The 11,174-nt window shown below is 25.2% G+C and overlaps 1 non-coding gene across 1 annotated transcript; it reads right to left on the reverse strand.

Moving 5' to 3' along the window:
- Nucleotides 1-863: 863 nt before the first annotated feature.
- On the reverse strand, nucleotides 864-945 carry Trnal-aag (transfer RNA leucine (anticodon AAG)). Its single transcript has one exon. It is a non-coding gene; the product is annotated as a tRNA-Leu (tRNA).
- Nucleotides 946-11,174: the final 10,229 nt, after the last annotated feature.

An 11,174-nucleotide genomic window follows, 5' to 3' on the forward strand; every position in this document is an offset into this window, starting at 1 on the left:
TCTTTTTTAAAACGGCAGTTATAATCAGAAAAACTTGGATAAGTAAAAATTTCGGGAAAATTCGTTAAAATACCTGGAATTCGGAAACTCTTGAGATTTGGCACCCAGTCCGGAACAAATGTTTTACTCATTTTCGATCCTCTAACCAATGGTATATGTGGTGTTGTATACCTTTTTGAATCACCCTGTATACGTATACATATACTAACACTATCACTCGCATACAAAGCATAATAAGTCCATAAACTCGTACATTCAGTAAATTAAATGCATGTGTATATAAACATATATAAACTTACATACTCACATAACAATATTCCTAGTTATTTAGAATAATTTATATTAATTGTAAAATATGAAGATAATAAAATAAATATAGACAAAAAAAATTAATTTTTAGTATTAATTTTATAAAAGCATTAAATTAAATTTTAATTATGAGCTTTAAAATTTTCTAAATCACAATACTTAATTATCACCCCAACTAAATTTATTTCAATATTCACAATCATATTTAATTTTTTTTTGGGGAAAACTAAAATAAATCTAATTTTAAATTTTTATTTTGTTTTTCTTATTTTTTTGTTTTATATAGAAATATTATACAATCATGAAATATGACGCATAAAATGATAAAGTATTTTGGGAATGTTAGAATTTACCAAATTTTCATGTTAAAAAAAATAATATGTTTTACGACCTTTAAATAGAAATTTATTTAAAATGTAGAACCTACTTACATACCCATATTATATACATACAATTATACACACTATTTCCACATAAATATTTAATTATAAAAGTGATGCTATATTTTATGCACTTTAAAAAATTTTCCAAGAGTAAAAAAAAAATTATATATTTGGCAGCGGTGGGATTCGAACCCACGCCCCCGAAGAGACTGGTGCCTTAAACCAGCGCCTTAGACCGCTCGGCCACGCTACCCCTGGTCAACCATTTCTATTGTTAGTATTTATGTATATATTCTTCCAATATCTAGCAGAGTAACAAAAGTTCAGTGTTTTTTGAAATGTTATACGTTTATTTTTCGATTATTATTGTAAAAAATAACTTACTAATAAATTTCTTGCTGTGGTAAATAGTTGGTAAACAATGCCAGCAATAAGTTAGTGTTGTCAACAAAACATGAGAAGAAAAGTTAAAAATTTCGAAAACTCTTTAAGTAATAGAGAAAATGCAAATTTTTAGAAGATTATTTATAGCCTTGTATATATATCTAAGTATGAATCAAAATATAGACCAAGTCATGAAAAACAAAGAACTCCGTTGAATTCTTTACCTTTTTAGAAATTTTCTGAGAGGCTTGTGCTTGTGTAACTGATAAATACGGGGAAATTATTAAATTATCGTTGTCTTCCATACTGGAATTGTAATTTCTCATATCATATAAAACAAACTTTATTAGTTTAAATTAATTTTAACTTTAAAATCTCTTGTTCTAACATTTTGGATTGATGTGACTCAAATGTTTTTATATGACTCTATGGAGAAGGTACTAAAAATAGCATATTAGATTACTAATCTAAATGCCATTCTTTAGTAGCTTCTTCTGTTTTTGCAATAAATTAATAATACTAATAGGATTTGAGACTTGAAAAATTCTGTTTATAGTCACAGAAATCTATAATATTTACAAAAATAACTCAACTGGATAGTAAAAATTTTCCAAAGGAGAAAATTTTAGATAGGGAATTCACTTAAAACATGTACGTAGTCTAATTGAATTGACATTTTCTCGTATCAATTTTAATTCTTTTTAAGTATTTTAGTTTGAATAAAAGCTCTCTTAATAATGTAAAATTTGCTTGTGTTAATGATTTTCATGCAAATAGTGGAAACACATCCCTATGTATATTACAAGAATATTGCCAGCTTATCTCAAATTTTATAAATAATTTTTTTTTAAATATTTTACCTCCAATTTCTAATTATTCTATAGTAATAAGTGAAAAAATTTCTTTAAGTTTTTCATGTGAGAATGAGAAAAATTAGAATTTTAAGGATTCAATTGTACAAAAGAATGTCAGTAAACATCAAGAGTGGGTTGAACTTTTACAATATAATATTCAGACAAGAAAAACTTGACTGAATTTGAGTGACAGTTAAATTTAATGTTTTGTTCCATGCTTTGGTCTTAAAAGCATAAAAAAAAAAACAGTGAAGTTGAAATTATATTCATTTGCGTTTTTTCATACGCTACGTACAATGAATGTAGATGTGTTTTGATGTATTAGTTCAGTGAAAGAAGAAAAAAAATGAATTAATGTTGTACTTCAAGAATAAGCAATTCGCAAGTATCATAAAGACACGAAGGGTATACAAAACATTTGCATTTAAATAACTTTCATTTTATTTAATTTTTTTCTTCTTTATAGTTTATTTTATTCTTTAGATTTAATTTTCCCGACTTTAAAATACAACCAGGGAGAGCACCAATGTTGAGTTCAGTAAATACCTATTATCAGATTGTAATTATACTAATTCCAGCAAAGATTTCGGGTAATAGCCATACAACACTAAATTTTGTTAGTAAGTGCCAAATTATAGTTTATACACGCCTCAAAAATTTTGTTGAGTAGGTTCAATTGGTCTTGATTTTATAAACAGATGTCATTGTAGACAGATGTAGGGTTTAATTCGGTAAGGTAAGGTCGACTAAAACGTTTTGTTTCAGTCGACATTTAAGTAATCCAACTAATTTTTAAAAACTCACCTTTCTATAGAGTATTAAAATCAAAAATGTATGTATGTATACAAAAACGCTAAAAGCTTCTTATGTCCTTATATGTTTTATAACTTTCCAATTCGCAAAGCAATGTTGTGCTTCAAAATAATTTTTAGGTGAACGACAATATCCAAATTAAAAATCGGGAAAATTACGTCCTATAGTTGCTTATTTTGTTTTAATTTATTGTTATTATTATGCGATTGAATTTGCATTCTTATTAGTTGACATTTCATTGTACCAAAACATATTTTAAAAAGGAGAATTTTTTACGTGATCTTATATACATACATATGAATGTATATGTAGAAGCTACTTGCGATGAAATATATATTATATATGCACATAATGCACATAAATGTATATGAACGTAGATTCTTACATTGGAATGAGACCGAACAATTGTTTAAGATGAGCTATCATTTAGTATGCAAACTATTTTTATACTCCATAGTCTTTACATATTGCATATTTTCTTTTTGTTTTCCTATGTAACTTCGATTTTCTTATCATTTTCGCATACAGTATATAATGATATCATTCTTGAATATATTGTATTCTCCACCAGACATACCTTTCCATTTTAGACAAGAAAAAAAAAATTTAATAATGATTTTTGTTGTAAAACGCATTTATTTGAAGCGATCTTGTCCCGATACAATAAATAAATTGGAAAAACTAAATATAAAACAGAGAAACTTATGAATATAAATTAAAAAAATAATATTCTCTTCTAAAGGAAACACACACACACATAACACACACATGTATTTGGATTTTATGCAATAAATTTCAATTAAATTTATAAATATATCTTGCATATAGTGCTTGTCAAACTTTCTTCATTATTCTTATTGACGTATGAGTGCATAAACTATCTCTCAGTATCATTATTGTACCAAACATATATATATATATATATACGATTATTATATAATGTATTCCGACTTTAAATTATTATCTGACATCTGTTGATTTCTTTTTGCTTTCATACTCTCATTATATTATTGACACATACTTTTAACAAGGATGGCGCTAAGGTAACAAGGCTACAAATATTCCCTATGGTGTGTCAATAGCAAAATGTGCATTATTAAAAAGATATAGAAATTATTTGCACTGTTTAAGTTAGAAAATATTTTATTTAATTAAATTTTGCAGTATATTTCTGATTAATTTTTTTAATTTTTGAGCCTATTTTATAATTTTTAGCAAGACATTACGAATAAATAAGAAAACTTTTGTTTTTATTCTTTAGAACTATATTTTAAAAACTATTCTTATTGGAATAAAGTCTACGACACTTATATGCATTATGAAGTAAACACAAAACAACTAAAAACGTTTCAGTCGGTATAAAGTGATTGAATTATTCACTGGACCTTTCATTGTTCTGCAGCAAATACTAGATTCTGCAAAACCTCACGGTAAAATTTCACGGATATGTCTGATCTACAATTGGACACACGTCTGCCAAATTAATCTAACTTTATTAATTTTCCGAATATTAAAAATTAGCTTTTGGGGTTGTATGTAAGCTATCCGAATCAAAGCAGCCAATCCATTAAAATTGGAATGTAGAATATAATTGGTCATACCCTTGCAAAGTTCGATATTAGTATCTTTATTAATTTTTGAAATATATAAAATAACCTATTCAAGTTGTTGTGTGGTAGCTACGCGAATCCGTATTCGGAATAAATTCTATTAAAATAGCAGCCATCCTTAGCAGAAACGAATAACTTGTAAAAGTTTGGTGTCGATTGTATTATTCGTTTTTCAGTTACAAAGCGATCGGACAGACAGGCAAACATATCTTAATCAACGCAGAATTTTATGCTGAGCAAGAATGTATGTATATATTCATACCGCAGACAACTCCTTCAAATCTTAATCTTCAACAACGTTTGTTGTTACGGCAATAATATAAGAGAAAAATATCAGTACACACCGCATATGTACGTATATAGGTTTTTACTAGAAGTTTTTTTTCTGTAGAAGAAAAGGTTTACCTATCTCGCCACCCATCTAAAAGTTATACCACTCTTAAAACCTGCAAATGGAATATTTTAACTATTTATTGCAGTAAATCCATTACCATTTTTCAAATTTTGCAAACGCAGAAATATAGTCGCTGGCTTCTTCTAAAAAAACAAAATGGTTGTTAAAATTTATCGTTATCTGAAATCCCTTTTGTCCACATTTGGTATGTCGTTTTTCTTCTAGACCCTTGGTTATGAAAAAATATTTCGTTATATATAGAAATATAGAAATATGTTGATTTCGTTAGAAGAAATTTTTTCCAACTTCCGTCCCTTCTCAAGTTATGGCCTCACAAAATTTGTAAAATTTCAATTTTTGGCACCTTATATTTCTGAAGCCGCAAGCTTTTTCAAATCTCTTTAAACGCAACAAGATAACATAAAACGTTCATCCTAAATCTTTGAAATAGTTTCGTATATGAATGAAAGTAATTTTGCTTTTTTTAAAAACATTATTTTCACTTGTTGAAGGGAAAGGGCCTGCATTACAAACCATTGGTTCGACTCAACTTTATTAATGATTTTCTCACACCCCTTTTCTTATAGAAGTATGGAAAAAGTGGTTATAATTATTAAACTGTTTAATACCTTCAAGAAAGCTATGAAATATTGAATTTAAGTACTACAATAAAATTTTAACAAGTCTTTAGTTCTCTGCATAAAAATAAAAATCATTTTAATTTATTCAAAACTTTGTTCTCTAATTGATTTTATTCTCTATGTTAAAACTTCTTCTCTATAATGCAATTCTAATTAGTTTAATTAAAATTTGGCAAATTTAATAAAAGAAACAAAATCACTTTTAAAATTTTTCTTTCTTTAAAACAATTAAAACAGAATTTATTCTACAATAAATTTTCATCTTATAAAATTATTCACCCAACAATTTCTTTAAAGGAACTCGAAGAGAATGTCCTTATATCTTTTGAATACTTGAAATTTTCTTCTTAAATTTTTTTAAAAAATTTCAATTGAAACTTTAAGACATTCATTACGTAATTTAGAAATAAAATGAAACAAAATTAAGTTTTTTTTATGTATTTTTGTTTTTTCACTAGAAAAATTTAAGAGATTTTGTGCTATAAACTTTAATAAAAAACAAAAACCACACATGAAACTTAATTTTTTATTAGACAAATATGCTGTTCATATATAAGTAAATGTTAAATGTGAGTATGTATGTACATCATATGTACACAAATATATTGCAATAACAATATAAGTACTTTTTTTTTTATTAAAAATATCTACGACATATAAGTAATCTATATTGAGTCACGCGGTTAAGTCATAAAAAAATATAGAAAAAATTTTTAATACTAGATGCAATTTAACAAACTTGTATAAAAATATTTTTGTCCATTTTTTCTCTCTCACTCTCTATCTATGTATCTCGTATTCATTCTCTTTCTATCTTTATTTCTGAATTTATTTGTTATTTTTTCCTTAATATTTGAAATTATATACCAAAAGAAAAACAAATGTATAAACTTGTAGACAAAACACACAATTCTATAAATGAAAAGAAGAAAATAAAGAAAATTGCAGGAAAAATAATAAAGGTATACACTAAAAATCCTCAATTTCAAAAAAGAACCAAAGATTAAATAAAATATGGTAAAAATTGTATGTATGTACATAGGTGTATATGTTGTGTTCCATTTTTTATTATATTTTATGACTTGCAAGTGTGTGACTTATTCTTCTACATATATATGTATGTACATACATAAAGGTATAACGTAAAATTTTTTTTTAAATTTAGCAATAAATATACTCAAATAAAAGTTCCTCTTCCAATTTTACCTACATATTATATATGAAACCGTACATTAGGAAGATTTCATATATAAGAAAATTTAATAAAACTAGTATAGATGTCAGAAATAATGTCATATTACAAACCTTTATTACTTCCTTATATGCGTACATTACATGTAAAACTCAAAATATTTTGGTATATTTATTTTACTTGTCAATCTCAATAAGTTTTGAGTAAAAATATTTCTATATGATCTAAATTTTCTATATTTAATGATCAACGAGCATCACACATAAATTCATATTTTTTCATATATGCATATTACATATTATATACGTAGAATTTACAGCGTATGGAAACCGCGCTATGAAAAGTGTGTTAGCTCAAAAAATGTGATATCTCAGGTTTTCAAACCATACACAACTTTAATTATTTATCTATAAGCTGCATAAGAAATAAATGAAGCAATTTTAATATTCAATCGATTTATTTTGAATTTTATCTGCGCATGTGTTTGAGGTGCTTTTTATAGCTAAAAATTATACATAAATTAATTCGAGAATAGTGCCATGTATAAGGATCTATTGCGCACAGCCCTGAGCGCTTGACTGCCCTACAACACACGCGCGAGACCAACTCTCCTTATGAATTTCGGCAACTTGTGAGCACCACACCACACCTTCTGTTATGAGCGAGAGCATCATACTCTGTCAAAAAGTGTGCTGAGGTCTCCCCATCTCCTCCTTGGAATCTGCAAGTGTCTCCACTTTAATAAATCTGCAGTGACCTCATAAGACCGCGGTGAGAATTTTCACCTGAACCCTATAATCTTCCTAAAACGCTTCCGGTCATAATCTTCCAGAAGCACTTTGGACTGTTGCAGCCCCGGCAGACTCCTCTCTTGTTAATAAACATATAATTATAATAAAATATTAAATAATAGTGAATTTTTAAAATTGCATCAAAGTGAACGACATTTTAAAGAAGATAAACACATAGAAGTCTTAAATTTGATTAAAAAATATAGTTTTACCTTTAGTCAAATTTTTGCATAATAAAAATTGTTTTCAACAATAGCAAACTAATTAAACATTATTTTGTAATTTATTCAGATAAACATAGAGGCCGTTTTAATGTACAATAAAAATCATGGTTTTCCCATGTGTTCCCTTAAGGGTTTATTACTATATTTTACAAGTTCCCGAATAATTTGAATTTTTATTCGAGAATTTAATGTATAATTATAGAGTAACTTAAATTTTAAATTTATGTTATTTAATCAATTTTTAAGAATCGTATAAAAATCCAAGATTTTTATATATTTTGCATGTATGTATAAGTTTACTCTATATTGCTTCACTTTTAGTATGAATATAATTCACAGAATAACAACATTAATTAAAGGAAGCATTAACACAATTAATGATTGAATCATAGAACTTATTGTCCTAATAATTAAAATATGATCAATTATTAACTTAGTTCTCATTAGTGGGGCGCTACTTTTCAATTTAAATTAATTTAAAAACAAAACTTATTTCTTATTTCTTTTTTTCTAAATTTAATTGTTAAATTCAATAATTCATAAATAATTTCTGCTAAAATTTCAAACTTGAATATAAAATTTTTAAATTTTATAGAATAAAAAATTCTTATACGCAATCAAAATTTTTATAACAAAGCTCTTACCTACTCAAAATAATCTCAGATATTATATTATTAATCTCACTTCTATATCATTTAATCCTCTGTTGCTTACAAATATTTTTTGAATTACAATATTACTAATTAACTATCGTTTGCTAACATGTAGATGACTGACATAGAAGAAATGTGGAATAGTTCAATTTAATATTAGAAAAACGAATTATGAAAAGTATAATTTTTCAATAATTTTTCAATTACTCCAATTAAAGTAAACTTAAAAACAAAATCATTTACATTGCATTATGTAATAGTAAAATTCTATAAGAGTCAAAAAATTGTATTTAACTGTCAGTCAATATTTTATAAATATTCCAATAAACAAAATATTGTATGACATTACAAGACTCTGCATCATTTATCATATATGCATATAATCATACAAATCCTAGTAAACCAAGAAAAGACACACAATATCAAAAATATACTTGTGATGAAGCTATGCACTATCACATCTTATGTATCATATATTTAAAAAGCTTTTATTCCTTGTCAAGCATTATATAATATTCAGGTGGATTGAAAAATGAAAAAAGTACACCATGTATACAAATATAATAACAGTACTAGTGGATAAAGAAGAGAGAACCAAAAGGTGAACAAGAAGGAAAATTTCTAATATTATACAACTGTTTTCCCACATGGTCATAAAGACTTTCCATGAAAATAATTTTCTATTTTTTGGTTTGTTTTTTTGTTTAACAAAATTTTTATTATTTTTTACAGAATTATTTTTGATATGCGCTTCCTTTTCTTTTTTTTTGTTCATTTTATTATTTTTAATTTTTTTTGGATTTTAATTTTATTTTTTTGCGTTTTTTTTATACCATGTCTTTTTGAAAAACAAAAAAAAAAATGAACAGCCCTCTCGGCAAATAGTACACGACCGTGAAATTATCTTTATATCTAAATTGGATGCGGTTCTTTTATACCAAACCGCTTCATCCTTAAAAAAAAAATTTTATAAGTAAAAATAATAAAAAAATTTGTTTTTTTTTTTTTTTTTTTTTTAGAAAAAAGTCTAGTCATTTTACTCGCTTTCGTACAGAAATTTTTATTTTTATATCTCACATATGTATTTTGTCTTCATTTTTTTTATTTTCTTTTGTTGTTTTTTTTTATGTGTTCTTTTAGTATTCAATGGTGTTTAAAAAAGTTTCCCCATTGCATATTATTATTTGTCAGTTGATTTTTAGTATTTTCATTTCGGACTGTTTTTTTTTTTTAATTTTTTCTACTATATTGCCACTGTAACTTTAAACTCTCATATATTTATACATATTATGTACATATATATGTGATACAAACATAAATGTCCTTTTTTTTCCCCATATAATATGCAACAATATAAAAGAACAATAGACTCTCTTCTCAAATATTACAATTTTTGATAATATTGTTGTTGTTTTTATTATTTATACAATATTCAAACATATATTATATTGTTATACTAATATTTTATATACACATACATAATACGTATATACAATAATGTTATATTTTTGAATAGTTCTTCCTAATAAAAATATATAAATGGCTACTTTATTTTTTTTTTATTTTTTATATATAAAAATTTACTATAGTACTTTCATAACATAAAATGGATAAAATTTTTCTGCAATTTCTTAGAAAAAAAAAAGTAAACAATAATACAATTTTCAATTGGTAATTGTAGAATATATCCTTAGAATATAATATCTAAAAACTCTTAAATATAAATATTCCACAAATATTTGAAATAAAAATTGTTTTTATTATATAAAACATTCGAATATAAAATATAATAGAAGAATAAAAAACAAAAATTTTTAAAAAGATCCTTGTTTAAAAATATATTGCAAAAATATTATAAAAAGTAAATTTGTATATGTATATATACATGTATATAATTCATTTATATTTTAATATGTACAAATAATAAAAGATATTTGATATCCTTACCTTAAAGAAATAATGTATACTTATAAGTTTAAGTTCAAGTCGCAGGACATTTTAGCGAAAAGAAATTTAACTCTTTTAGCGTTCTAGTGCAACAATTTCTTATTAGAAAGTAGCAAATTTAGTAAGCAATTATGAATTAATTAAAAATTTCAATAGAGATTCAATAACTGCACTTCAATAACGATAATTTTACATGTTCCAGAACATTAATTACAAAAAAATTCTTATTAATTAGATTTGATAATTCTGGAGGCGGTCTACTCTATTAATAAGAGTGTGAATTAGAAAAATGTTTTCAGGGTATTAAAATTATATTGTAATCAGTTGTTCAACTCTTCAAATAGTAAATCTGTCACAAACAACTGCAATGGCCACCCACAAGTCAAAAAGCTCTACGTAACTTTAATATGGATAACAAAATGAAATGTGGAATTTAAATAAAGTAGAGAACCAATTTAGGTAACGGAATCTGCCCATACTCCAGATAATTTTCAATATTTCTTCTATAAAAGAATACTTGATAGGACCACTTGTGAGCTAAATTCGTCCAAAATAATCTTTTTCTTTTAAATTAGAAAAATTGACATTTTTCTCTAACCGAATATGTGTTCATTTAAAAATTCAATAAAATTAATAAAACTGGTTGTCGAAAAATTTTACAACACATGTTGGGATACTGTAAGACTTTATCTTTAAAATTAAATTGAAAACTAAAATTTAATTAGTTTAACACATTCAAGTATTAGAAATCACGAAATTTCATCACCTCGATGGTTTGTATTGAAATCAAAAATCACATAAAACAGAAAATATTCAATTTATGATAAAAATCTTTTTTAATTCAAGATTTTATTTATCGAACAAACGTACCTTCATACCTATAAATTTCAATAAAAAAAAAAAGCAAAACTCATACAAATTGTTCAACTTACCGTGTTATGGTATAATAAAATGGTATTGGTATAAGACGTTTTTGTTC

The sequence above is a fragment of the Condylostylus longicornis genome, unplaced genomic scaffold, assembly GCF_029603195.1.
Source record: "Condylostylus longicornis isolate FDR11 unplaced genomic scaffold, ASM2960319v2 ptg000018l, whole genome shotgun sequence".
Classification (NCBI taxonomy): domain Eukaryota; kingdom Metazoa; phylum Arthropoda; class Insecta; order Diptera; family Dolichopodidae; genus Condylostylus; species Condylostylus longicornis.